We start from the raw sequence: 24735 nt of genomic DNA, 5'->3' as shown, positions 1-24735 counted from the left end.
AAGCACTTCTTCCTCTGCAGGCTGCTCCCTCCTTCTTTCCTTCCTTCCTCCCTCCTTCATTTCCTTCCTCCCTTCCTTCTGTCCTTTCCCCTCTTCCCTTTCCCTCCCTTCCTTCTGTTCTTTCCTCTCTTCCTTCCTCCCTCCTTTATTTCCTTCCTTCCTCCCTTCCTTTTGTCCTTTCCTCCATTCCTTCCTCCCTCCTTCATTTCCTTCCTTCCTCCCTTCCTTCTGTCCTTTCCTCCCTTCCTTCCTCCCTCCTTCATCTCCAGCCTCTCTCATCACTCAGGTGTGGAACACAGAGCTCCTCACAGACGCCCGCTGCTTCTTTCCTCCCTTCTGTCCTTCCTTCCGTCTGTCCTTCCTCCCTCCTTCTCTATCTCTTTCCTTCCTTCTTTCCTTCCTTCCTCTGTCCTTCTTTGCTTCCTCTTTCCTTTCTTTCTCCCTCCTTCCTTCCTTCTTTCCGCCGTCCTCCCTTCCTTCATTTCCTTCTTCCCTTCCTTCCTCCCTCCTTTCCTTCTGTCCTATCCTTTCCTCCTTCTCTCCTTCATTTCCTTCTTTCCTCCTTCCTTCTGTCCTTTCCTCCCTTTCCTCCCTTCCTTTCTTCATCCTTTCTTCTTTCCTTTCCTTCCTTCCTTCATTTCCCTTCCTCCCTTCATTCTGTCCTTTCCTCTCTTTCTTCTCCCTCCTTCATTTCCTTCCTCCCTTCCTTCCTCCCTCCATCCTTCCTTCTTTCCGCCCTCCTTCCTTCCTTCATTTCCTTTTCTCCCTCCTTCCTTCCTTCTTTCCGCCATCCTTCCTTCCTTCATTTCCTTTCTCCCTCCTTTCCTTCCTTCTTCCTCCCTTCCTTCCTTGACTCGAGGACAACAGGAGGGAATCTAATACTTCCTGTTTTGTTACTTCCTCTCTTTGTTGCTAACATGAGCTAACCTGGTCTCACTGTCTCCCCCCCCCCCCCCCCCCCTTGCTCAGGTGTGGAACCAGAACGGTCGGACGCCATACATCACCTATGAGTACAACCGTCCTCCGAGACTCCCTGCCCCCCCGTCCCGCCTCCTCCTGTCTACACTGGATCAGACACCTCAGCTGGGGAAGTCTCTGTGGAGGTGGGGGGGGGATGCTGGCCCCCAACAGCAGCGCTTACGACCAGACGGCCCCCGACGGGCAGTTAGCACCCGGGGGTCCCGACGGGCAGAAGGGCCAAGAGACCAACGAGGTGTACGAGGAGACGGCGGCCATCGACTGTGACCAGGACGGAGTACCTGCCCCCCAAATTCACAGGTAGGGATAATAACACTGCTGCCATGGTTACAAGCTTCCTGTCGTCCTCCCCGGGTCAAACTGACCCCGTCTGTTTTGACTGTTCCTTCTTTACTTCCTTCCTTCCTTCCTTCCATCGGTCCTTCCTTCTTTCCTTCCTCCTTCTCTCTTTCTTTCCTTCCTTATGTCCTTCCTTCCCTCCTACCTACCTTCCTTCCTTCCTCCCTTCCTCCCTCTGTTCCTTTCCGTCTTCCTTCCTCCCTTCCTCCCTCCTTTCCTTCCTTCTTCCTTCCCCCCTCCCTCCCTCCTTTCCTTCCTTCTTCCTCCCTCTGTTCCTTCCCTTCTTCCTTCCTCCATCCGTTTCTCTTTCCTTCCTGCCTTCCTTCTTTCCTCTGTCCATCCTTCCTTCTGCTTTTTCCTTTCGCCCTCCTTCCTTCCTTCCTTCTTCCCTCCTTCCCTCCTTCCCTCCTACCTTCCGTTCCTTCCTTCTTTCCTCCCTCCCCTCCTTCCTTCCTTCTTTCTTCCTCCCTTCCTTCTTTCCTCCCTCCCTTCCTCCCTACCTCCTTTCCTCCCTTCCTTCTTCCTCCCTCCTTTCCTTCCTTCTTTCATCCCATCCTTCCTTAACTTGAGGACAACAGGAGTGTTAAGAGATTGATTTTCTACCAGTGTTTCTAAACTCCTATAAATGAATGAACTGAAGTTAGAAAGGCTACAGCTATTGAAGTTTTCCCAGAGCCCTTCACACTGCTTGTTTAGTCTGACCAACAGACCTTAACCCAAATATAATGAGTGTCCAACAATATAAAACCAGAAAGGAACAGCAGGACCCTCACAGCTTCAGATTGAGCTCAGATTGACTAATTGGTTAATTGGCTAATCAACTTTTACTCCACTCACACTGAAGATGAATAATGTGATGCATGATCGGTTCAAGGCATCTATCTATCCATCCATCCACCCCCCCCCCCCCTCCCTCTCTCTCTCTCTCTCTCTCCTCTCGCCTCTCTCTCTCTCTCTCTCTCCTCTCTCTCTCTCTCTCTCTCTCTTCTCCTCTTCTACTCTCTCTCTCTCTCTCTCTCTCTCTCTCTCTCTCTCTCTCTCTCTCTCTCTCTCTCTCTCTCTGATTGAAGATGCTTGTCTTTATTTAGTCAAGTCAATTTTATTTCTGTAGTCCATTCACACACACTCAGTCAGTGAGATTAAACTTTCTGGGAAAAATTTCCTTTTGGCATAAATAAAGTATTCCATCTATCTATCTATCTAAATCCTTGGTTGTCATGGTTTCCGGTGGTACTGCTCTGTTGGGTCCGTATCTGTAAGCTTTATGGAAACGTGCAGAAATACGGAGGAAATGAACGCAGAGCACGGACAGAAGGCTCCGTCTGTATCCGTATTTTAGGAAGGAAAGATGGAAGGAAGGGAAAAGGGGAGAAAGGAAGAGAAGACAAGAAGGAAGGAAAAGAACAAAAAGAAGAGAGGAAGGAAGAAAGGAAGGAAGGAAAGAAGACAGGAAAGAAAGATGGAAGGAAGACAGGAAAAAAAGATGGAAGGGAAGAAGGAAGGAAGATCATTGGACCCATATATAACGTTGAGCATAAATGGGCCTTAAGAGTATCATCTGAAGGATTTTCGAAACAATCTGCCTCATACTCCCCCCCCCCAACCCTAACCCTACCCCCCCCCCCCCTCTTTCTATTTGTTCCATATAATGAGTGAATATAGTGTATGAAGCCAAAGCCTGCAGAGCACCACTCACTCTTCTCTCCTCACTGCTACATATACAGTATCCAAGCAACGCTCCCTTTCCTCCTCCATGGCAGTGCACTTAAGCCATCAGCGCTCTGCAACACTCTGTTATAGCATGCCATCTACCACACACACACACACACACACACACACACACACACACACACACACACACACAGCTCACCTGAGAGCTATAAGTGGAAGATATTAATGTAGCCTGCTCGCCTCCCTGCTGGGTTGAACTCTGTGCTCCCTCATGGAGAGAGAGCTGAGGGTCAAAGTCTTAATGTCAAATATGTCACTGTATATATGTTTTGTCAGTTGGTTGTATGAAGTGAAGTCCCCCCCCCCCCTCCCAACCCCCCTCCCCATAGGGCTGGTGAAATGGTGGAAATCAAGAGACATATATGATATATTAAAACACATGTGACAAGCTGAGAGAGAGATGGAGTGAGAGGAGAGAAGAGAAAATAAAACCTACAACATTCAGAGGATGGTTCAGTGGTCTATTGGTAGATGAGACAAAATGGGTCAGATTTTCAAACCGGTCCACCCTCGCTTTTCCTTGTGTGTGTGTGTGTGTGTGTGTGTGTGTGTGTGTGTGTGTGTGTGTGTGTGTGTGTGTGTGTGTGTGTGTGTGTGTGTGTGTGTGTGTGTGTGTGTGTGTGTGTGTGTGTGTGTGTGTGTGTGTGTGTGTGTGGTGTGATATAGGCCACTTTTGGGGACTTAAAAACACTTAATTGTGGATGGGAGGGAGGGAGGGAGGAAGGGTGGGAGGAAGGAAGGAAGGAAATGAAGGCGGGAGGAAGGAAGGGAGGAAAGGACAGAAGGAAAGGAAGAGGAAACGAAGGAAGGAGGGAAGGAAGGAAATAGAGAGGAACATGTCCACATTTGGGTACAAGTTGAATTTTGGATCAGGAAATGAATGTAAGTCGATGTAATGTCCCCAGAAGTCTAGTTGTGTGTGTGTGTGTGTGTGTGTGTGTGTGTGTGTGTGTGTGTGTGTGTGTGTGTGTGTGTGTGTGTGTGTGTGTGTGTGTGTGTGTGTGTGTGTGTGTGTGCGTGCGTGCGTGCGTGTGTGTGTGGTGTGTTATAGGCTACTTTTGGGGACACATGTCAGACTTAAACTACTTAAATTGGGGATGTTTTGTCCATTTTTGGGATGAAAAAGTTGAATTGTGGATCAGGAAATTAATGTAAGTCGATGTAATGTCCCCAGAAGTCTAGTTTGATATATTTGTGTGTGTGTGTGTGTGTGTGTGTGTGTGTGTCTGGTTTGTTATAGGCTACTTTTGGGGACTGAAAACACTTAATTGTGGGTGGGAGGAAGGAAGGAAGGAAATGAAGGCGGGAGGAAGGAAGGAAGGAAATGAAGGCGGGAGGAAGGAAGGGAGGAAAGGACAGAAGGAAAGGAAGAAGGAAACGAAGGAAGGAGGGAGGGAGGGAGGGAAGGAAGGAAATGGAGAGGAACATGTCCACATTTGGGAAAAAGTTGAATTTTGTATCAGGAAATTAATGTAAGTCGATGTAATGTCCCCAGAAGTCTAGGTGTGTGTGTGTGTGTGTGTGTGTGTGTGTGTGTGTGTGTGTGTGTGTGTGTGTGTGTGTGTGTGTGTGTGTGTGGACCCTTTGCAGCTCTACATTATTCATGCTGCAGACACATAAAGAGGATCAGGAGTGGATGAAATATTCAGCAGAGTTTGGTGGTGTGTTTCTCCTTTTAAAGATGGCTGCATCACAAACATGAGCGGTAATGGCCTTCCTTCCTGCAGGGCTCTTAGCTCGCTCAGCTGACACCAGGCCATTACACCACCTCTCCTTCCTTCCTTCCTTCCTTCCTTCCTTCCTGCAGGGCTCTTAGCTCGCTCAGCTGACACCAGGCCATTACACCACCTCTCTCTCCTTCCTTCCTTCCTTCCTTCCTTCCTGCAGGGCTCTTAGCTCGCTCAGCTGACACCACCCCATTACACCACCGCTCTTTCCTTCCTTCCTTCCTTCCTTCCTTCCTTCCTTCCTTCCTGCAGGGCTCTTAGCTCGCTCAGCTGACACCAGCCCATTACACCACCGCTCTTTCCTTCCTTCCTTCCTTCCTTCCTTCCTTCCTTCCTTCCTTCCTTCCTGCAGGGCTCTTAGCTCGCTCAGCTGACACCAGCCCATTACACCACCGCTCCTTCCTTCCTTCCTTCCTTCCTTCCTTCCTTCCTGCAGGGCTCTTAGCTCGCTCAGCTGACACCAGGCCATTACACCACCTCTCCTTCCTTCCTTCCTTCCTTCCTTCCTTCCTTCCTGCAGGGCTCTTAGCTCGCTCAGCTGACACCAGCCCTTTACACCACCGCTCCTTCCTTCCTTCTTTCCTTCCTTCCTTCCTTCCTTCCTTCCTTCCTGCAGGGCTCTTAGCTCGCTCAGCTGACACCAGGCCATTACACCACCGCTCCTTCCTTCCTTCCTTCCTTCCTTCCTTCCTTCCTTCCTTCCTTCCTTCCTTCCTGCAGGGCTCTTAGCTCGCTCAGCTGACACCAGGCCATTACACCACCTCTCCTTCCTTCCTTCCTTCCTTCCTTCCTTCCTTCCTTCCTTCCTTCCTTCCTTCCTTCCTTCCTTCCTGCAGGGCTCTTAGCTCCGCTCAGCTGACACCAGGCCATTACACCACCGCTCCTTCCTTTCTTCCTTCCTTCCTTCCTTCCTGCAGGGCTCTTAGCTCGCTCAGCTGACACCATCCCATTACACCAACGCTCCTTCCTTCCTTCCTTCCTTCCTTCCTTCCTTCCTGCAGGGCTCTTAGCTCGCTCAGCTGACACCAGCCCATTACACCACCTCTCCTTCCTTCCCTTCCTTCCTTCCTTCCTTCCTGCAGGGCTCTTAGCTCGCTCAGCTGACACCATCCCATTACACCACCGCTCCTTCCTTCCTTCCTTCCTTCCTTCCTTCCTTCCTGCAGGGCTCTTAGCTCGCTCAGCTGACACCAGCCCATTACACCACCTCTCCTTCCTTCCTTCCTTCCTTCCTTCCCTTCCTTCCTTCCTTCATTCCTGCAGGGCTCTTAGCTCGCTCAGCTGACACCAGCCATTACACCACCTCTCCTTCCTTCCTTCCTTCCTTCCTTCCTTCCTTCCTTCCTTCCTTCCTGCAGGGCTCTTAGCTCGCTCAGGCTGACACCAGCCCATTACACCACTGTTCCTTCCTTCCTTCCTTCCTTCCTTCCTTCCTTCCTGCAGGGCTCTTAGCTCGCTCAGCTGACACCAGGCCATTACACCACCGCTCCTTCCTTCCTTCCTTCCTTCCTTCCTTCCTGCAGGGCTCTTAGCTCGCTCAGCTGACACCAGGCCATTACACCACCGCTCCTTCCTCCCTTCCTTCCTTCCTTCCTTCCTTCCTTCCTTCCTTCCTTCCTTCCTGCAGGGCTCTTAGCTCGCTCAGCTGACACCAGGCCATTACAACCACCCGCTCCTTCCTTCCTTCCTTCCTTCTTTCCTTCCTTCCTGCAGGGCTCTTAGCTCGCTCAGCTGACACCAGGCCATTACACCACCGCTCCTTCCTTCCTCCCTCCCTCCCTTCCTTCCTTCCTTCCTTCCTTCCTTCCTTCCTTCCTTCTTTCCTTCCTTCCTGCAGGGCTCTTAGCTCGCTCAGCTGACACCAGGCCATTACACCACCGCTCCTTCCTTCCTTCCTTCCTTCCTTCCTTCCTTCCTTCCTTCCTTCCTTCCTGCAGGGCTCTTAGCTCGCTCAGCTGACACCAGCCCATTATACCACCTCTCCTTCCTTCCTTCCTTCCTTCCTTCCTTCCTTCCTTCCTTCCTTCCTGCAGGGCTCTTAGCTCGCTCAGCTGACACCAGGCCATTACACCACCGCTCCTTCCTTCCTTCCTTCCTCCCTCCCTTCCTTCCTTCCTGCAGGGCTCTTAGCTCGCTCAGCTGACACCAGGCCATTACACCACCAGGCCATTACACCACCGCTCCTTCCTTCCTTCCTTCCTTCCTTCCTGCAGGGCTCTTAGCTCGCTCAGCTGACACCAGCCCATTACACCACCGCTCTGGGCTGGTGAGACCAGATGGAGAGGTGGATGAAAGGATGAAAGGCTCACCCGTACACTTTTATACACACAGGATGATGTCATACACTACACACACCACCATATGCCCCCAATGCTGAGTTTCTCTCTCATTTCCTTCCTTCCTTCCTCCCTCCCTCATTTCCGTCTTTCCTTCTTCCTCCTTTCCTTCCTTCTCGCTCCCTTCCTTCCTCCCTCCCTCCCTCCTTCCTTCCTTCTTTCCTTCCTTCCTCCTTTGCTTCCTTCCTTCCTTACTCCTTTCCTTCCTTCCTTCTTTCATTCCTAGGCTCCTCCCTTCTTTCCTTCCTTCCTTCTCTTCTTACTTCATTCCTCTTTTCCTCTCTCCCTCCCTCCTTACTTCTTTCCTTCCTTCCTTCCTCCCTTCCTGCTTAATTCCTTCCTTCCTTCCTTCCTGTCCTACCTTGACCTGAGGACAACAGGAGGGTTAATAAAATGACGCTTTAATGTCACCTGACCCAAGCTGAATATGTGAATCAGAGCAAAAACACTCAGAAGCAGCTTCATAATCTGTTCCTCCGATAAATATGTTTGTTCCATTTTTATCCATCAGATGGAAACGGCAACCATACAGGAAGCACTGCTCACCCCGCCCCCGCCGGTGGGCCCCTGGACGCTGGACCAGACTCCCCGAACCTCATCTGGAGGGTCCTGCTGGACGGCCGGATCGGCCCAGACGAGCTGCTCATCAACATCTCAACCAATCAGCTGCTGACAGAGGGAGACAGTTTGTTCGCGTCGGAGGTGGGACCAATAGAGATGGACCTGAGCAGCCTGGAGCGAGACGGCCTGAACGACACGTTGGAGTTCACTCTGGGTCGCAAACGCAACGACAGCGGAGACGCTCCCTTCCAGAATAAAACAGTGCAGAGCGGTGGGAGGACGTCCAGCCGCTCCAACAGAACCAGGTAACCAGGGGTGCTGCTAGGGATGCTGCTAGGCCCCATGAAAAGATATCACATTGGGACCCCCCCCACCACCACACACAGGCCACACCAACTATGCACGTTTGCTGTAATCACACCTCTACCTGTGAAGGCTTGCAACCAGGCGGGGAGTTCCGGTCCTCTGAAATGAAGCCAACGCGGAAGTAACTTAGAGCTGCATTCTAGCAAAAGGCCACCAGGGGGCGACCGTCTCTATACAAGTCAATGGAGAATTCACCAACTTCTCACTTGATTTCTAACCTCAGTAAACCTTTTCAAAATGTGTTTATGGTCTCAATCGCTAGTTTAAAGCCTTCTTCAATGCAGTATGATGTTCATTTGGGACATTTTGGCCTCCCTGATTTTATATGTGACGATAAAGCAGGGTATGCATTAGGGCGTGGCTACGTCCTGATTGACAGGTTGATTGACCAATGTCCTCGAGATCCAGCCCTCGCAACCATAGCAACCTCCCCGCTCCGTCCATGGCCCCGCCTCATGCCCATATAAGTAGAATCTGTGTTTTTATTTTTCCCAGCATGCACCTGAAATTTTCAAGATGGCGCTGCCTAGATTCGAAACTATTGGCTTCCGAGCAGCAGTCCACAAACCAATGGGTGATGTCACCGATGTTACGTCCATTTCTTGTAGTCCAATACTAACTGTCCAATATCTACTGACATTGAGCTGTGAAAATAGGAGACAGGACTGAACCATTCCATGTAAATAGAGGGGTCGTATGGGTGATACAGAGGAAACAAGACAAATAAAGTGTTAGTTTAATAGAGTACATTTTAAATAAACATTTTTATTAATGACTCTTGATGATTATTAAGTTAATTAGAAAATGAGAAAACTTATGTTCTAATATATTTTTAGGGCCTCTCTGTCAATCATTGGCCTTTAAGAATCATCCTAAATTTTCACCCCATCCCAAATGAAACCAAGTGATCAAACTAAAAAAACACAAAGTACATCAACTGTGGTGTGATTTGGGCTCACAAACTGGACACTTTTCTCTCTAAAGACTTCCTCAGAAAGACAATAGCCAGACAAACACAAGCAGCAAGACAAAGACAACAAGAGGAGGAAACAAGCAATTGAGAAACATTGCAAGACGGCAGGAGAAGCAGAGAGAGAGAGAGAGAGAGAGAGAGAGAGAGAGAGAGGGGACGATGAATCAGGCAGGCAGGTGCAGCAGCAGCCAGAGAGACATCAGAGAGTATCAGGTAGAAAACTAAACATGCAGAGAGACGAAAGCGAGAAAGTCAGAAACACAAAGTATTGTAGCAGGAGCAACAGAAAAGCAAAGACAGGACAGATTTCTGAAAAGGTCAAAGGTCAGAAATGCAAGTAGTAAAGACAGATAGGTAGAAAAACAGCTAATAGTGAGACAGGCGACAGTAGAGCAGATTGACTTGTAGTTTTTCAGAGTAGTCAGATGTCAGATTGATATACAGGCGGCGAGGCAGGTAATACACACTGTAAAGTTATTAGGCAGGTTGACAGACAGGCAGTTGGACAGGTAGACAGGCTGTAAAACGGCGATGACAGGCAGACAGACAGTTAAGATGTTAGACAGGCAGTAAAGCAGGAAGGCGGTGTTACTGACTGCCAGTAAAAGGCGGTAGGCACTGTGGAGAAAACAGGCAGCAAAGGTAAGGAGACAGGTAGAGAGAAAGACGGGTAGATATACACTACAGGAAGTTAGACAGGTAGGTATACAGGCTGTAGAGAGACAGACAGGTAGATATACAGACTGTAGAGAGACAGACAGGTAGATATAACCTACAGGAAGTTAGACAGGCTGTAGAGAGACAGACAGGTAGATATACAGGGTGTAGAGAGACAGGCAGGTAGATAGACAGGCTGTGGAGAGACAGACAGGTAGATATATGCTACAGGAAGTTAGACAGGTAGATAGACAGGCTGTAGAGAGACAGACAGGTAGAGAGACAGACAGGTAGATATACACTACAGGAAGTTAGACAGGTAAATATACAGGCTGTAGAGAGACAGACAGGTAGATATACAGGCTGTAGAGAGACAGACAGGTAGATATACACTACAGGCAGTTAGACAGGCTGTAGAGAGACAGACAGGTAGATATACAGGGTGTAGAGAGACAGGCAGGTAGATAGACAGGCTGTGGAGAGACAGACAGGTAGATATATGCTACAGGAAGTTAGACAGGTAAATATACAGGCTGTAGAGAGACAGACGGGTAGATTAACTGTAGATGAAACAGTGGTACATACACACTGCAGGCAGTAAAACAGGTAGATATCCAGGCTGTAGGAGAGACAGACAGGTAGATGTACTGAGTATAGAGAGATAGACACGTAGATAGCACAGACAGACAGGTAGATGTAGGAGAGACAGGTAGATATACAGGTTGTAGATGAGACAGAGGTACATATACACTACAAGCAGTAAGACAGGTAGATGTATAGACTGTAGGACAGACAGGTAGATATACAGACAGACAGGTACATATACAGACAGACAGGTAGATATACAGATAGACAGGTAGATACACAGACAGACAGACAGGTAGATACACAGACAGACAGACAGGTAGATACACAGACAGGTAGATAGACATACAGGCAGACAGGTAGATACACAGACAGACAGGTAGATATACAGACAGACAGGTAGATATACAGACAGACAGGTAGATACACAGACAGACAGGTAGATATACAGACAGACAGGTAGATACACAGACAGACAGGTAGATAGACACACAGACAGGTAGATACACACAGAGACAGACAGGTAGATACACAGACAGACAGGTAGATAGACAGACAGACACACAGAGAGACAGGTAGATATACAGACAGACAGACAGGTAGATTCTGCATTCATCATATTTATAATTCATGTTGATTCCGCTGCTTCTGTGTCCAAACACGGCTTCAGCAGCTCTGCAGCCAGCAGCCATAAAACACACCGCTGACACGCCCTTCCCTCCGAGAGAGAGAGAGGAGGGGAGGAGAGGAGAGGGGAGGAGAGGAGAGGAGAGGAGAGGAGAGGAGAGGGGAGGGGATGGGAGGGGAGGGGAGAGGAGAGGAGAGGGGAGGGGAGAGGATGAGAGGGGAGGGGAGGGGAGGAGAGGAGGGGAGGGGAGGAGGGGAGCGGAGGAGAGGAGAGGAGAGGAGAGGAGAGGGAAGGGGGGGAGGAGAGGAGAGGAGAGGAGAGGGAAGGGGGGGAGGAGAGGAGAGGAGAGGAGAGGAGAGGAGAGGGGAGGGGAGGAGAGCGGAGGAGAGGAGAGGGGAGGGGAGGGGAGGAGAGGGGGAGAGGAGAGGGGAGGGGAGGAGAGGAGAGAGAGAGAGGGGAGGAGAGAGAGAGGGGGGAGGGGAGGGAAGAGGAGGGGAGGGGAGAGGAGAGGAGAGGAGAGAGGAGAGGAGGGGGGAGGAGAGGAGAGGGGAGAGGAGAGGAGAGGAGAGGAGAGCGGAGGGGAGGAGAGGAGAGGAGAGCGGAGGAGAGGAAACGAGCCCAGCAGAGCAGAGCGGCTCAGAGGGGGGGAGCGGGGAAATGCAGCCACACTTAGAAACAAATAATTCAAGGTATTTGCAAGAAGAAAAAAAAATATGATGCAAAGGGGAAGAGTGTTTCTCTCAGACTGGAGTCACCTCTGGGAGAAAATACTGTGCAGGAATCAGTCTGGCTTACATGGAGAGATGCCGGCGAGGTATAACTCAAAGTGCCTGTGATTTTCAAATAAACGTCTGGCGGCTGGCGGAGGCGGAGGTGGAGGTGGAGGCAGCGGCCCGGTGTTATGACAAGAATGTGCACATGACTTTTATGTGATGGGATGAAAAAGAAAAAAGAAAAAAAAGTGCATCTGTGCCTGGGCGACGACGCAGGCTGTGAATCAGCTGTCACACTGTGGTCGTCTGAGGCCTGAAAAAAGTCAAGGGAGGCAGGGAGGAGGAAAAAGGAAGGAAGGGAGGGAGGGAGGAAGGAAGGAAAGGAGGAAGGTAAGGAGGAAGAAGGAAGGAAGGGAGGGAGGGAGGAAGGAAAGGAGGAAGAAGGATGGAAAGGAGGACGAAGAAAGGAAAGGAGGAAGAAGGAAGTGAGGGAAGAAGGAAGGAAGGGAGGGAGGGAGGGAGGAAGGAAGAAAAGGAAGGAAGGTAGGAGGGAAAGGAGGAAGAAGGAAGGAAGGAGGAAGAAGAAGGGAAGAGAGGGACAAAGAAAGGAAAGGAGGAAGAAGGAAGGAAGGGAGGGAGGAAGGAAAGGAGGAAGAAAGGGAGGGAGGGAGGGAGGGAGGGATGAAGAAAAGGAAGGGAGGTAGGAGGGAGGGAGGGAGAAAAGAAGCAAGGAGGGAGGGAGAAAGCAAAGAAGGGAGGAAAGGAAGGGAGGAGGAAATAAGGAGAGAAGGTAAGGAGGTTGAAGGGAGGAAGAAGGAAGGAGGAAGAAGGGAGGGAGGGATGAAGGAAGAAGGAAGGGAGGGAGGAAGGAAGGAAGGAAAGGGAGGGAGAAAGCAAATAAGGGAGGAAAGGAAGGGAGGAGGAAATAACGAGGGAAGGAAGGTAGGAGGAAGGAAGGGAGGAAGAAAAGGAAGGAAGGTAGGAGGGAGGGAGGGAGAAAAGAAGCAAGGAGGGAGGGAGAAAGCAAAGAAGGGAGGAAAGGAAGGGAGGAGGAAATAAGGAGAGAAGGTAAGGAGGAAGAAGGAAGGAAGGGAGGGAGGGAGGAAGGAAAGGAGGAAGAAGGATGGAAAGGAGGACGAAGAAAGGAAAGGAGGAAGAAGGAAGGCGGTGGCGGAGGCAGCGGCCCGGTGTTATGACTTTTATGTGATGTGATGAAAAAACAAAAAAGTGCATCTGCCGGGCGACGCAGGCCGTGAATCAGCTGTCACACTGTGGTCATCTGAGGCCTGAAAAAAGTCAAGGAAGGGAGGGAGGAAGGGAGGAAGAAGGAAGGAAAGGAGGAAGAAGGAAGGAAGGGAGGGAGGGAGGGAGGAAGGAAGGAAAGGAGGAAGGTAAGGAGGAAGAAGGAAGGAAGGGAGGGAGGGAGGGAGGAAGGAAAGGAGGAAGAAGGATGGAAAGGAGGACGAAGAAAGGAAAGGAGGAAGAAGGAAGTGAGGGAAGAAGGAAGGAAGGGAGGGAGGGAGGGAGGGAGGAAGGAAGAAAAGGAAGGAAGGTAGGAGGGAAAGGAGGAAGAAGGAAGGAAGGAGGAAGAAGAAGGGAAGAGAGGACAAAGAAAGGAAAGGAGGAAGGGAGGAAGGAAGGAAGGTAGGAGGGAGGAAGGGAGGAAGGAAAGAAGGACAGAGGAAACAAGGAAGGGAGGAAGGAAGAAAGGAAGGAAGGGAGAGAGGGAGGAAGGAAGGAGGAAGAAGGGAGGGAAGGAGGGAGGGAGAAAGCAAAGAAGGGAGGAAAGGAAGGGAGGAGGAAATAAGGAGGGAAGGAAGGTAGGAGGGAGAAAGGAAGGAAAGAAGGACAGAGGAAACAAGGAAAGGAGGAAAGAAGGAAGGAAGGAAAGAAGGAAGGCGGTGGCGGAGGCAGCGGCCCGGTGTTATGACTTTTATGTGATGTGATGAAAAAACAAAAAGTGCATCTGCCGGACGACGCAGGCTGTGAATCAGCTGTCACACTGTGGTCATCTGAGGCCTGAAAAAAGTCAAGGAAGGGAGGGAGGAGGAAAAAGGAAGGGAGGGAGGAAGGAAGAAGGAAGGAAGGGGAGGAGGGAAGGAAAGGAGGAAGAAGGAAGGGAGGGAGGAAGGAAGGAAGGGAGGGAGGAAGGAAAGGAGGAAGGAAGGAAGGAAAGGAGGAAGAAGGAAGGAAAGGAGGTTGAAGGAAGGGAGGGAGGAAGGAAGGGAGGACGAAGAAAGGAAAGGAGGAAGAAGGGAGGGAGGGATGGAGGGAGGAAGGAAGGAAAGGAGGAAGAAGGATGGAAAGAAGGAAGGAAGGGAGGAAAGGAGGAAGAAGGAAGGAAAGGAGGGAGGGAGGAAGGGAGGAAGAAGGAAGGGAGGAAAGGAGGAAGAAGGAAGGGAGGGAGGGAGGAAGAAGGAAGGGAGGGAGGGAGGAAGAAGGAAGGGAGGGAGGGAGGAAGAAGGAAGGAGGAAGAAGGGAGGGAGGGAGGAAGGAAGGAAAGGAGGTTGAAGGGAGGGAGGGAGGGAGGAAGAAGGGAGGGAGGGAGGAAGGAGGAAGAAGGGAGGGAGGGAGGAAGAGAAGGTAGGAGGGAAAGGACGAAGAAGGGAGGAAGGAAAGAAGGAAGGAAGGAAGGAAGGAAGGAAGGTGGAGGCGGAGGCAGCGGCCCGGTGTTATGACTTTTATGTGATGGGATGAAAAAAAAAAAAAAGAAAAAGTGCATCTGTGCCGGCGACGACGCAGGCTGTGAATCAGCTGTCACACTGTGGTCGTCTGAGGCCTGAAAAAAGTCAAGGGAGGAAGGGAGAAGGAAGGGAGGGAGGAAGAAGGAAGGAAGGGAGGAAGAAGGATGGAAAGGAGGAAGGTAAGGAGGAAGAAGGAAGGAAGGGAGGGAGGGAGGAAGGAAGGAAAGGAGGAAGAAGGATGGAAAGGGAGGGAGGAAGGAAGGAAAGGAGGTAGAAGGAAGGAAGGAAGGGAGGGAGGAAGGAAGGAAAGGAGGAAGAAGGAAGGAAAGGAGGCAGAAGGAAGGAAGGGAGGACGAAGAAAGGAAAGGAGGAAGAAAGGAGGGAGGGAGGAAGGAAGGAAAGGAGGTTGAAGGAAGGGAGGGAGGGAGGAAGAAGGAAGGAGGAAGAAGGGAGGGAGGAAGGAAGGAAGGAAAGGGAGGGAGAAAGCAAATAAGGGAGGAAAGGAAGGGAGGAGGAAATAACGAGGGAAGGAAGGTAGGAGGAAGGAAGGGAGGAAGAAAAGGAAGGAAGGTAGGAGGGAGGGAGAAAAGAAGGAAGGAGGGAGGGAGAAAGCAAAGAAGGGAGGAAAGGAAGGGAGGAGGAAATAAGGAGAGAAGGAAGGTAGGAGGGAGAAAGGAAGGGAGGAAGGAAAGAAGAACAGAGGAAACAAGGAAAGGAGGAAAGAAGGAAGGAAGGAAGGAAAGAAGGAAGGCGGTGGCGGAGGCAGCGGCCCGGTGTTATGACTTTTATGTGATGTGATGAAAAAACAAAAAAGTGCATCTGCCGGGCGACGCAGGCTGTGAATCAGCTGTCACACTGTGGTCATCTGAGGCCTGCTGGGGAGAGACGCTCACTGGGAGCTTCTGAGTTAGACTTAAATATCCTTTAAAGGAACATTTCATAAAAAATACTCTTATAAGGTGACTTTGAAGAAGTTGTTAGGGTTAGAGGTGTCAATCTCATTTTCATTCAAGGGCCACATACAGACCAATTTGATCTCATGTGAGCCGGATCATTAAAAAGATGGAGGGGAGGAAGGAAGGAAGGAAGGAAATAAGAAGGGAAGGAAGGAAAAAGAGACAAAAGGAAAGAGAGAAGAAAGGTAGGAAGGACAGATGGAAGAAACGGAGGAAGGACAGATGGAAGGAAAAAAGGAACAAAGAAAGTAAAAAAGAAAGGTAGGAAGGACAGATGAAAGGAATGAAAAAAGGATAAAAGGAAGGTAGGGAGGAAGGACAGATGGAAGGAAGGACAGAAGGAAAAGAACACAGGAAGGAAAGTGGGCCGGTTGCACCCCTCGGCGGGCCGGTTCTAGCCCACGGGCCGCATGTTTGACACCCTCTCCTGTGTCTTTGCATGTTGATTAATGAACAATTTTTATTGATGTTAGCAACACGAGAATCTGCCGATGTGAAGACTCCTCGTAAAACACGGGAAAGGAAAGGAGGAAGAAGGAAAGGGGGGAAGAAGGAAGGGGGAGGAAGAAGGAAAGGGGGGAAGAAGGAAGGGGGAGGAAGAAGGAAGGGAGGGAGAGAGGAAGGGAGGAAAGGAAAGGAAAGAAGGAAGGGAGGAAGAAATAAGGAAGGAAGGTAGGATGGAGAAGGGAAAAGAGGAAGAAAGGAAGGAAAGAAGGAACAGTCAAAGCAGACAGGGTCAATTTGACCCTGGAGGATGACACGAAGGTTAAAAAATCAAATTAGCTTTATTGAGAATTAGCCTGAAACATTGCGAAACATGGTGATTTCACCAACATATGACTAAATACACTGTTTCTGTTCATTATCATCTCTGTATGACTCAAAGATAACTAACTCCTACTGTAACTAGTGCTCAGGTGTTAGTGTGACTACTGTAACTAGTGCTCAGGTGTTAGTGTGACTACTGTAACTAGTGCTCAGGTGTTAGTGTGACTACAGTAACTAGTGCTCAGGTGTTAGTGTGACTACAGTAACTAGTGCTCAGGTGTTAGTGTGACTACAGTAACTAGTGCTCAGGTGTTAGTGTGACTACAGTAACTAGTGCTCAGGTGTTAGTGTGACTACTGTAACTAGTGCTCAGGTGTTAGTGTGACTGCTGTAACTAGTGCTGTAACTAGTGCTCAGGTGTTACTCTGACTACTGTAACTAGTGCTCAGGTGTTAGTGTGACTACTGTAACTAGTGCTCAGGTGTTAGTGTGACTACTGTAACTAGTGCTCAGGTGTTAGTGTGACTGCTGTAACTAGTGCTCAGGTGTTAGTGTGACTACTGTAACTAGTGCTGTAACTAGTGCTCAGGTGTTAGTGTGACTACTGTAACTAGTGCTCAGGTGTTAGTGTGACTACTGTAACTAGTGCTCAGGTGTTAGTGTGACTACTGTAACTAGTGCTCAGGTGTTAGTGTGACTACTGTAACTAGTGCTCAGGTGTTAGTGTGACTACTGTGACTAGTGCTCAGGTGTTAGTGTGACAGTAACTAGTGCTCAGGTGTTAGTGTGACTACTATAACTAGTGCTCAGGTGTTAGTGTGACTACTGTAACTAGTGCTCAGGTGTTAGTGTGACTACAGTAACTAGTGCTCAGGTGTTTGTGTGACTACTGTAACTAGTGCTCAGGTGTTAGTGTGACTACTATAACTAGTGCTCAGGTGTTAGTGTGACAGTAACTAGTGCTCAGGTGTTAGTGTGACTACAGTAACTAGTGCTCAGGTGTTAGTGTGACTACTGTAACTAGTGCTCAGGTGTTAGTGTGACTACAGTAACTAGTGCTCAGGTGTTTGTGTGACTACTGTAACTAGTGCTCAGGTGTTAGTGTGACTACTATAACTAGTGCTCAGGTGTTAGTGTGACAGTAACTAGTGCTCAGGTGTTAGTCTGACTACAGTAACTAGTGCTCAGGTGTTAGTGTGACTACTGTAACTAGTGCTCAGGTGTTAGTGTGACTACTGTAACTAGTGCTCAGGTGTTAGTGTGACTACTGTAACTAGTGCTGTAACTAGTGCTCAGGTGTTAGTGTAACTACAGTAACTAGTGCTGTAACTAGTGCTCAGGTGTTAGTGTAACTACTGTAACTAGTGCTCAGGTGTTAGTGTGACTACTGTAACTAGTGCTGTAACTAGTGCTCAGGTGTTAGTGTAACTACAGTAACTAGTGCTGTAACTAGTGCTCAGGTGTTAGTGTAACTACTGTAACTAGTGCTCAGGTGTTAGTGTGACTACAGTAACTAGTGCTCAGGTGTTAGTGTGACTACAGTAACTAGTGCTGTAACTAATGCTCAGGTGTTAGTGTAACTACAGTAACTAGTGCTGTAACTAGTGCTCAGGTGTTAGTGTAACTACTGTAACTAGTGCTCAGGTGTTAGTGTGACTACAGTAACTAGTGCTCAGGTGTTAGTGTGACTACTGTAACTAGTGCTGTAACTAGTGCTCAGGTGTTAGTTTGACTACTGTAACTAGTGTTCAGGTGTTAGTGTGACTACTGTAACTAGTGCTCAGGTGTTAGTGTGACTACAGTAACTAGTGCTCAGGTGTTAGTGTGACTACTGTAACTAGTGCTCAGGTGTTAGTGTGACTACTGTAACTAGTGCTCAGGTGTTTGTGTGACTACTGTAACTAGTGCTCAGGTGTTAGTGTAACTACTGTAACTAGTGCTCAGGTGTTAGTGTGACTACTGTAACTAGTGCTCAGGTGTTAGTGTGACTACTGTAACTAGTGCTCAGGTGTTAGTGTGACTACAGTAACTAGTGCTCAGGTGTTAGTGTGACTACTGTAACTAGTGCTCAGGTGTTAGTGTAACTACTGTAACTAGTGCTCAGGTGTTAGTGTGACTACTATAACTAGTGCTCAGGTGTTAGTGTGACTACTGTAACTAGTGCTCAGGTGTTAGTGTGACTACTATAACTAGTGCTCAGGTGTTAGTGTGACTACTATAACTAGTGCTCAGGTGTTAGTGTGACTACTGTAACTAGTGCTCAGGTGTTAGTGTAACTACTATAACTAGTGCTCAGGTGTTAGTGTGACTACAGTAACTAGTGCTCAGGTGTTAGTGTAACTACTATAACTAGTGCTCAGGTGTTAGTGTGACTACTGTAACTAGTGCTCAGGTGTTAGTGTGACTACTGTAACTAGTGCTCAGGTGTTTGTGTGACTACTGTAATTAGTGCTCAGGTGTTAGTGTGACTACTGTAACTAGTGCTCAGGTGTTAGTGTGACTGTAACTAGTGCTCAGGTGTTAGTGTGACTACTGTAACTAGTGCTCAGGTGTTAGTGTGACTACTGTAACTAGTGCTCAGGTGTTAGTGTGACTGTAACTAGTGCTCAGGTGTTAGTGTGACTACTGTAACTAGTGCTCAGGTGTTAGTGTAACTACTGTAACTAGTGCTCAGGTGTTAGTGTGACTACTGTAACTAACTGCTAACTGTGTTTGTGTGACTACTGTAACTAGTGCTCAGGTGTTAGTGTGACTACAGTAACTAGTGCTCAGGTGTTAGTGTGACTACTATAACTAGTGCTCAGGTGTTAGTGTGACTACTGTAACTAGTGCTCAGGTGTTAGTGTAACTACTGTAACTAATGCTCAGGTGTTAGTGTGACTACTGTGACTAGTGCTCAGGTGTTAGTGTGACTACAGTAACTAGTGCTCAGGTGTTAGTGTGACTACTGTTACTAGTGCTCAGGTGTTAGTGTAACTACTGTAACTAGTGCTCAGGTGTTAGTGTGACTACAGTAACTAGTGCTCAGGTGTTAGTGTGACTACTGTGACTAGTGCTCAGGTGTTAGTGTGACTACTGTAACTAGTGCTCAGGTGTTAGTGTGACTACTGTAACTAGTGCTCAGGTGTTAGTGTGACTACTGTAACTAGTGCTCAGGTGTTAGTGTAACTACTGTAACTAGTGCTCAGGTGTTAGTGTGACTACTGTAACTAGTGCTCAGGTGTTAGTGTGACTACTGTAACTAGTGCTCAGGTGTTAGTGTGACTACTGTGACTAGTGCTCAGGTGTTAGTGTGACTACAGTAACTAGTGCTCAGGTGTTAGTGTGACTACTGTTACTAGTGCTCAGGTGTTAGTGTAACTACTGTAACTAGTGCTCAGGTGTTAGTGTGACTACAGTAACTAGTGCTCAGGTGTTAGTGTGACTACAGTAACTAGTGCTCAGGTGTTAGTGTGACTACTGTGACTAGTGCTCAGGTGTTAGTGTGACTACTGTGACTAGTGCTCAGGTGTTAGTGTGACTACAGTAACTAGTGCTCAGGTGTTAGTGTGACTACTGTGACTAGTGCTCAGGTGTTAGTGTGACTACTGTAACTAGTGCTCAGGTGTTAGTGTAACTACTGTAACTAGTGCTCAGGTGTTAGTGTGACTACTGTAACTAGTGCTCAGGTGTTAGTGTGACTACTGTAACTAGTGCTCAGGTGTTAGTGTGACTACTGTAACTAGTGCTCAGGTGTTAGTGTAACTACTGTAACTAGTGCTGTAACTAGTGCTCAGGTGTTAGTGTGACTACTGTAACTAGTGCTCAGGTGTTAGTTTGACTACTGTAACTAGTGCTCAGGTGTTAGTGTAACTACTGTAACTAGTGCTCAGGTGTTAGTGTGACTACTGTAACTAGTGCTCAGGTGTTAATGTGACTACTGTACTAGTGCTCAGGTGTTAGTGTGACTACTGTAACTAGTGCTCAGGTGTTAGTGTGACTACTGTGACTAGTGCTCAGGTGTTAGTGTAACTACTGTAACTAGTGCTCAGGTGTTAGTGTGACTACAGTAACTAGTGCTCAGGTGTTAGTGTGACTACTGTAACTAGTGCTCAGGTGTTAGTGTGACTACTATAACTAGTGCTCAGGTGTTAGTGTGACTACTGTAACTAGTGCTGTAACTAGTACTCAGGTGTTAGTTTGACTACTGTAACTAGTGCTGTAACTAGTACTCAGGTGTTAGTGTGACTACTGTAACTAGTGCTCAGGTGTTAGTGTGACTACTGTAACTAGTGCTAACTGCTAACTGCTTGTGTTTGTGTGACTACTGTAACTAGTGCTCAGGTGTTAGTGTGACTACTGTAACTAGTGCTCAGGTGTTAGTGTGACTACTGTAACTAGTACTGTAACTAACTGCTTGTGTTTGTGTGACTACTGTAACTAGTGCTCAGGTGTTAGTGTGACTACTGTAACTAGTACTCAGGTGTTAGTGTGACAGTAACTAGTGCTCAGGTGTTATTGTGACTACTGTAACTAGTGCTCAGGTGTTAGTGTGACTACTATAACTAGTGCTAACTGCTTGTGTTTGTGTGACAGGGGAAATCAGAGGCTCTATCAGAAGAACCTGAAGATGAGCGCTGCTGATATGTACCGCTGGAAGCTTTCCTCTCAGGAGCCGTGCAGCATGACCTGCTCTATAGGTACTGTTCCTTACTTCCTTCCTTCCTTCCTTCCTTCTTTCCTCCCTCCTTCCTTCTGTCCTTCCTTCCTCTGTCCGTCTGTCCTTCCTTCCTTCCTTCTTTCCTCTCAGGAGCCGTGCAGTATGACCTGCTCCATAGGTACTGTTCCTTCCTTCCTTCCTTCTGTCCTTCCTTCCTTCCTTCCTTCCTTCCCTCCTTCCTTCCTCTATCCTTCTGTCCTTCCTTCCTTCCTTCTTTCCTCTCAGGAGCCCTGCAGCATGACCTGCTCCATAGGTACTCTTCCTTCCTTCCTTCTGTCCTTCCCTCCTTCCTTCCTTCTTTCCTCTCAGAAGCCATGCAGCATGACCTGCTCTATAGGTACTGTTCCTTCCTTCCTTCCTTCCTTCCTTCCTTCTGTCCTTCCTTCCTCTGTCCTTCTGTCCTTCTGTCCTTCCTTCCCTCCTTCTTTCCTCTCAGGAGCCGTGCAGCATGACCTGCTCCATAGGTACTGTTCCTTCCTTCCTTCCTTCCTTCCTTCTTTCCTCCCTCCTTCCTTCTGTCCTTCCTTCCTCTGTCCTTCTGTCCTTCCTTCCCTCCTTCCTTCTTTCCTCTCAGGAGCCGTGCAGCATGACCTGCTCCATTGGTACTGTTCCTTACTTCCTTCCTTCCTTCCTCCTTCCTTCCTTCCCTCCTTCTTTCCTCTCAGGAGCCCTGCAGCATGACCTGCTCCATAGGTACTGTTCCTTACTTCCTCCCTTCTGTCCTTCCTCCCTCCTTCCTTCTTTCCTTCCCTCCATCCTTCTTTCCTCTCGGGAGCCCTGCAGCATGACCTGCTCCATAGGTACTCTTCCTTACTTCCTTCCTTCCTTCCTTCTTTCCTTCCCTCCTTCCTTCTTTCCTTCTGTCCTTCCTTCTGTGCTTCCTTCCTCCCTCCTTCCTTCTTTCCTCTCGGGAGCCGTGCAGCATGACCTGCTCCATAGGTACTCTTCCTTACTTCCTTACTTCCTTCGTCCTGTCCTTCCTTCCTCCCTCCTTCCTTCTTTCCTTCTGTCCTTCCTTCCTCCCTCCTTCCTTCTTTCCTTCCTTCCTTCCTTCCTTCTTTCCTTCCCTCCTTCCTTCCTTCCCTTCCTCCCTTCCTTCTTTCCTCTGCTCTTCTTTCCTTCCTTCCTCCCTTCATCTTTTCCTTTCTCCCTCCCTCCCTACTACCTTCCTTCCTTCTTTCTTTCCTTCCTTCCTTCCTTCCTTCCTTCCTTCTTTCTTTCCCTCCTTCCTTCCTTGCCTTCCTCCCTTCCTCTCTTCCTTCTTTCCTCTGTCCTTCTTTCCTCCCTCCCTCCTACCTTCCTTCCTTCCTTCTTTACTCCGTCCTTCCTTCCTCCCTTCTTTCCTTCCTTCTTTCCCTCGTTCCTTCCTTTCCTTCCTTCCTTCCTTCTTTCCTTCCTTCCTCCTTTCCTCCTTTCCTCCCTTCCTCCCTTCCTCCCTTCTTCCTCCCTTCCTTCCTTCTTTACTCCGTCCTTTCTTCCTCCCTTCCTTCCTTCTTTCCTTCTTCCTCCCTTCCTTCCTTCCTTCTTCCTCCCTTCCTTACACACGATGAACTGTAACTGTCACACTTGTGCATGTCAGTGTTTCTGACTCTTTAAACACTTCCTGTTGTTCCAGGAGTTTCCAAGTCCTTCGTCTCGTGTGTTCGTTACGACGGCATCGAGGTGCACGACATGTACTGCGACGCTCTGACCAGACCGGAGCCCGTTCACGACTTCTGCATCGGGAGAGAGTGTCAGCCCAGGTATCACACGCAGCAAAACATCTGGATACATCTGGATGTGAAGTTTACGTCTCATATCTTAGTATATCACTCATGAGCTAAAAAAAGCTACTTTAACATCTGCAAGTTCATTACTTTTGTCTCGGCTGTTATTTTACACACCTTAACCTTCCTGTCGTCCTCCCGGGTCAAATTGACCCCGTCTGTTTTGACTGTTCCTTCATTCTTCCTCCATCCCCCTTCCTTCCCTCCTCCGTCCTTCCTCCCTTCCTTCTTTCCTTTCCCTTCATCCTTCCTTCCTTCATCCCTTCCTTCTTTCCTCTGTCCTTCCTTCTTTCCTTCCTTCTTCCCTCCCTCATTTCCTTCCTTCTTCCTCGCTTCATTCCTCCTTTCCTTATTTCTTCCTTCCTTCCTTCCTCCCCTCCTTCCTTCCTTCTTCACTTCCTTTCCTTCCTCCCTTCCTTCTTTCCTTTCCTCCCTTCCTCCCTCCCTCCTTTCCTTCCTTCAGCCCTTCCTTCTTTCCTCCCTTCCTCCCTTCCTTCCTGCATTCCTTCCTTCCTTCTTTCCTTCCTCCCTCCCTCCCTCCTTTCCTTCATTTCCTTCCTTCCTTCCTTCCTTCCTCCCTTCCTTCCTTCCTCCCTCCCTCCCTCCTTTCCTTCCTTCAGCCCTTCCTTCTTTCCTCTGTCCTTCTTTCTTTCCTTACTTCTTTTCCTTCCCCCCTTCCAGGAGGGTTAATGGCACTTTAGAAAATATTTTTTCTTTCACCTCTTTAAGTCTTTTTATTTTTATTCATTATATTTCACAGTACAAAGGCAAATAAAGAAGCCCAAGGGACTTATATAAAATCCTCAACTTTAGTATAAAAAAATCACCAAAATATATCGACCAAATAAAAAGAGAGACAAAAGAAAGAAGCAGAAATGGCCAACAACAAGAACGAAAAATGGATAAAATCACTCATTGACTCATTTCAAGTAAATGAGGCATGAGTGTGTTTGTGTTTCATGAGGTAAGATATGCATGTTACAATCACAGACTCATTTTAATTCAACTGTGCTGAGAATGATTTAGTCTTGATATGGACTCTCTCTCTCTCACTAGAGGTCTTGATATGGACTCTCTCTCTCTCACTAGAGGTCTTGATATGGACTCTCTCTCACTAGAGGTCTTGATATGGACTCTCTCTCTCTCACTAGAGGTCTTGATATGGACTCTCTCTCACTCGAGGTCTTGATATGGACTCTCTCTCTCTCTCTCTCTCTCTCTCTCTCACTCGAGGTCTTGGTTTCTGCTGCAGCTGCAAACATGAGACTCTCTGATTATCGTCTAATGTGACCATAAATCTGCAACTTTCCTACAGGTCGGGGGGGGGGGGGGGGGGGGGGGGGGGGGGGGGGGACTATAAACCTCCTCTGTGCTATATAACAAGAGTCAGAGATTAAGTTTTGATCTGATCAGACTGGATCACGTCTCGTCTTTCAGATGGGAGGCCAGCAGCTGGAGCGAATGCTCCAGGACCTGCGGGGAGGGTTTCCAGTTCCGGCAGGTGCGCTGTTGGAACTGGCTTGGACAGCTCGGTGTACAGCGACCTCTGCACCATGACAGACCTGGAGAGACCCATGGAGAGACGAGCCTGTAAGAGCCCCGCCTGCGGACCCCAGTGGGAGGTGGCCGAGTGGACCGAGGTATGAGGGTCTGTTAGAAGCCGCATAGCTTCCTGCTACTCGTACTAACTAAGGAGGGGAGGGAGGAAGGAAGGAAGGAAGGAAGGAAGGAAGGAAGGAAGGAAGAAAAGGACAGAGGAAGGAAGAGAGATGAAGGAAAGAAAGAGAAGGAGGGAGGGAGGAAAGGACAGAAGGAAGGAAAGGAAGGAGGGAGGGAGGGAGGGAGGGAGAAAGGAAGGAAGGAGGATGGAGGAAGGAAGGAAGGAAAGGGAGGAAGGAAGGAAGGACAGAGGAAGGAAGAGAGATGAAGGAAAGAAAGAGAGAAGGAGGGAGGGAGGAAAGGACAGAAGGAAGGAAAGAAGGAGGGAGGGAGGGAGAAAGGAAGGAAGGAGGATGGAGGAAGGAAGGAAGGAAGGAAAGGGAGGAAGGAAGGAAGGACAGAGGAAGGAAGAGAGATGAAGGAAAGAAAGAGAGAAGGAGGGAGGGAGGAAAGGACAGAAGGAAATGAAGGAAGGAAGGAAAGAAGGAGGGAGGGAGAAAGGGAGAAAGGAAAAGAGGAAGGGAGGAAAGAAGGACAGAGGAAGGAAGGAAAGAAGGAGAGAGGAAGGAAAGAAAGAGAGAAGGAGGATGGAGGAAGGAAGGAAGGAAG

At 48.7% G+C, this 24735-nt stretch overlaps 1 pseudogene; it reads left to right on the top strand.

The window, feature by feature from the left end:
- Window positions 1-969: 969 nt before the first annotated feature.
- On the top strand, window positions 970-24107 carry LOC128354764 (ADAMTS-like protein 2; annotated as a pseudogene).
- The last annotated feature ends 628 nt before the right edge of the window (window positions 24108-24735 follow it).

This window comes from Scomber japonicus, unplaced genomic scaffold, assembly GCF_027409825.1.
Source record: "Scomber japonicus isolate fScoJap1 unplaced genomic scaffold, fScoJap1.pri scaffold_545, whole genome shotgun sequence".
Taxonomy (NCBI): domain Eukaryota; kingdom Metazoa; phylum Chordata; class Actinopteri; order Scombriformes; family Scombridae; genus Scomber; species Scomber japonicus.
The sequence above is the reverse complement of the archived record's forward strand: the minus strand, read 5'-3'. Positions and strand labels throughout refer to the sequence as shown.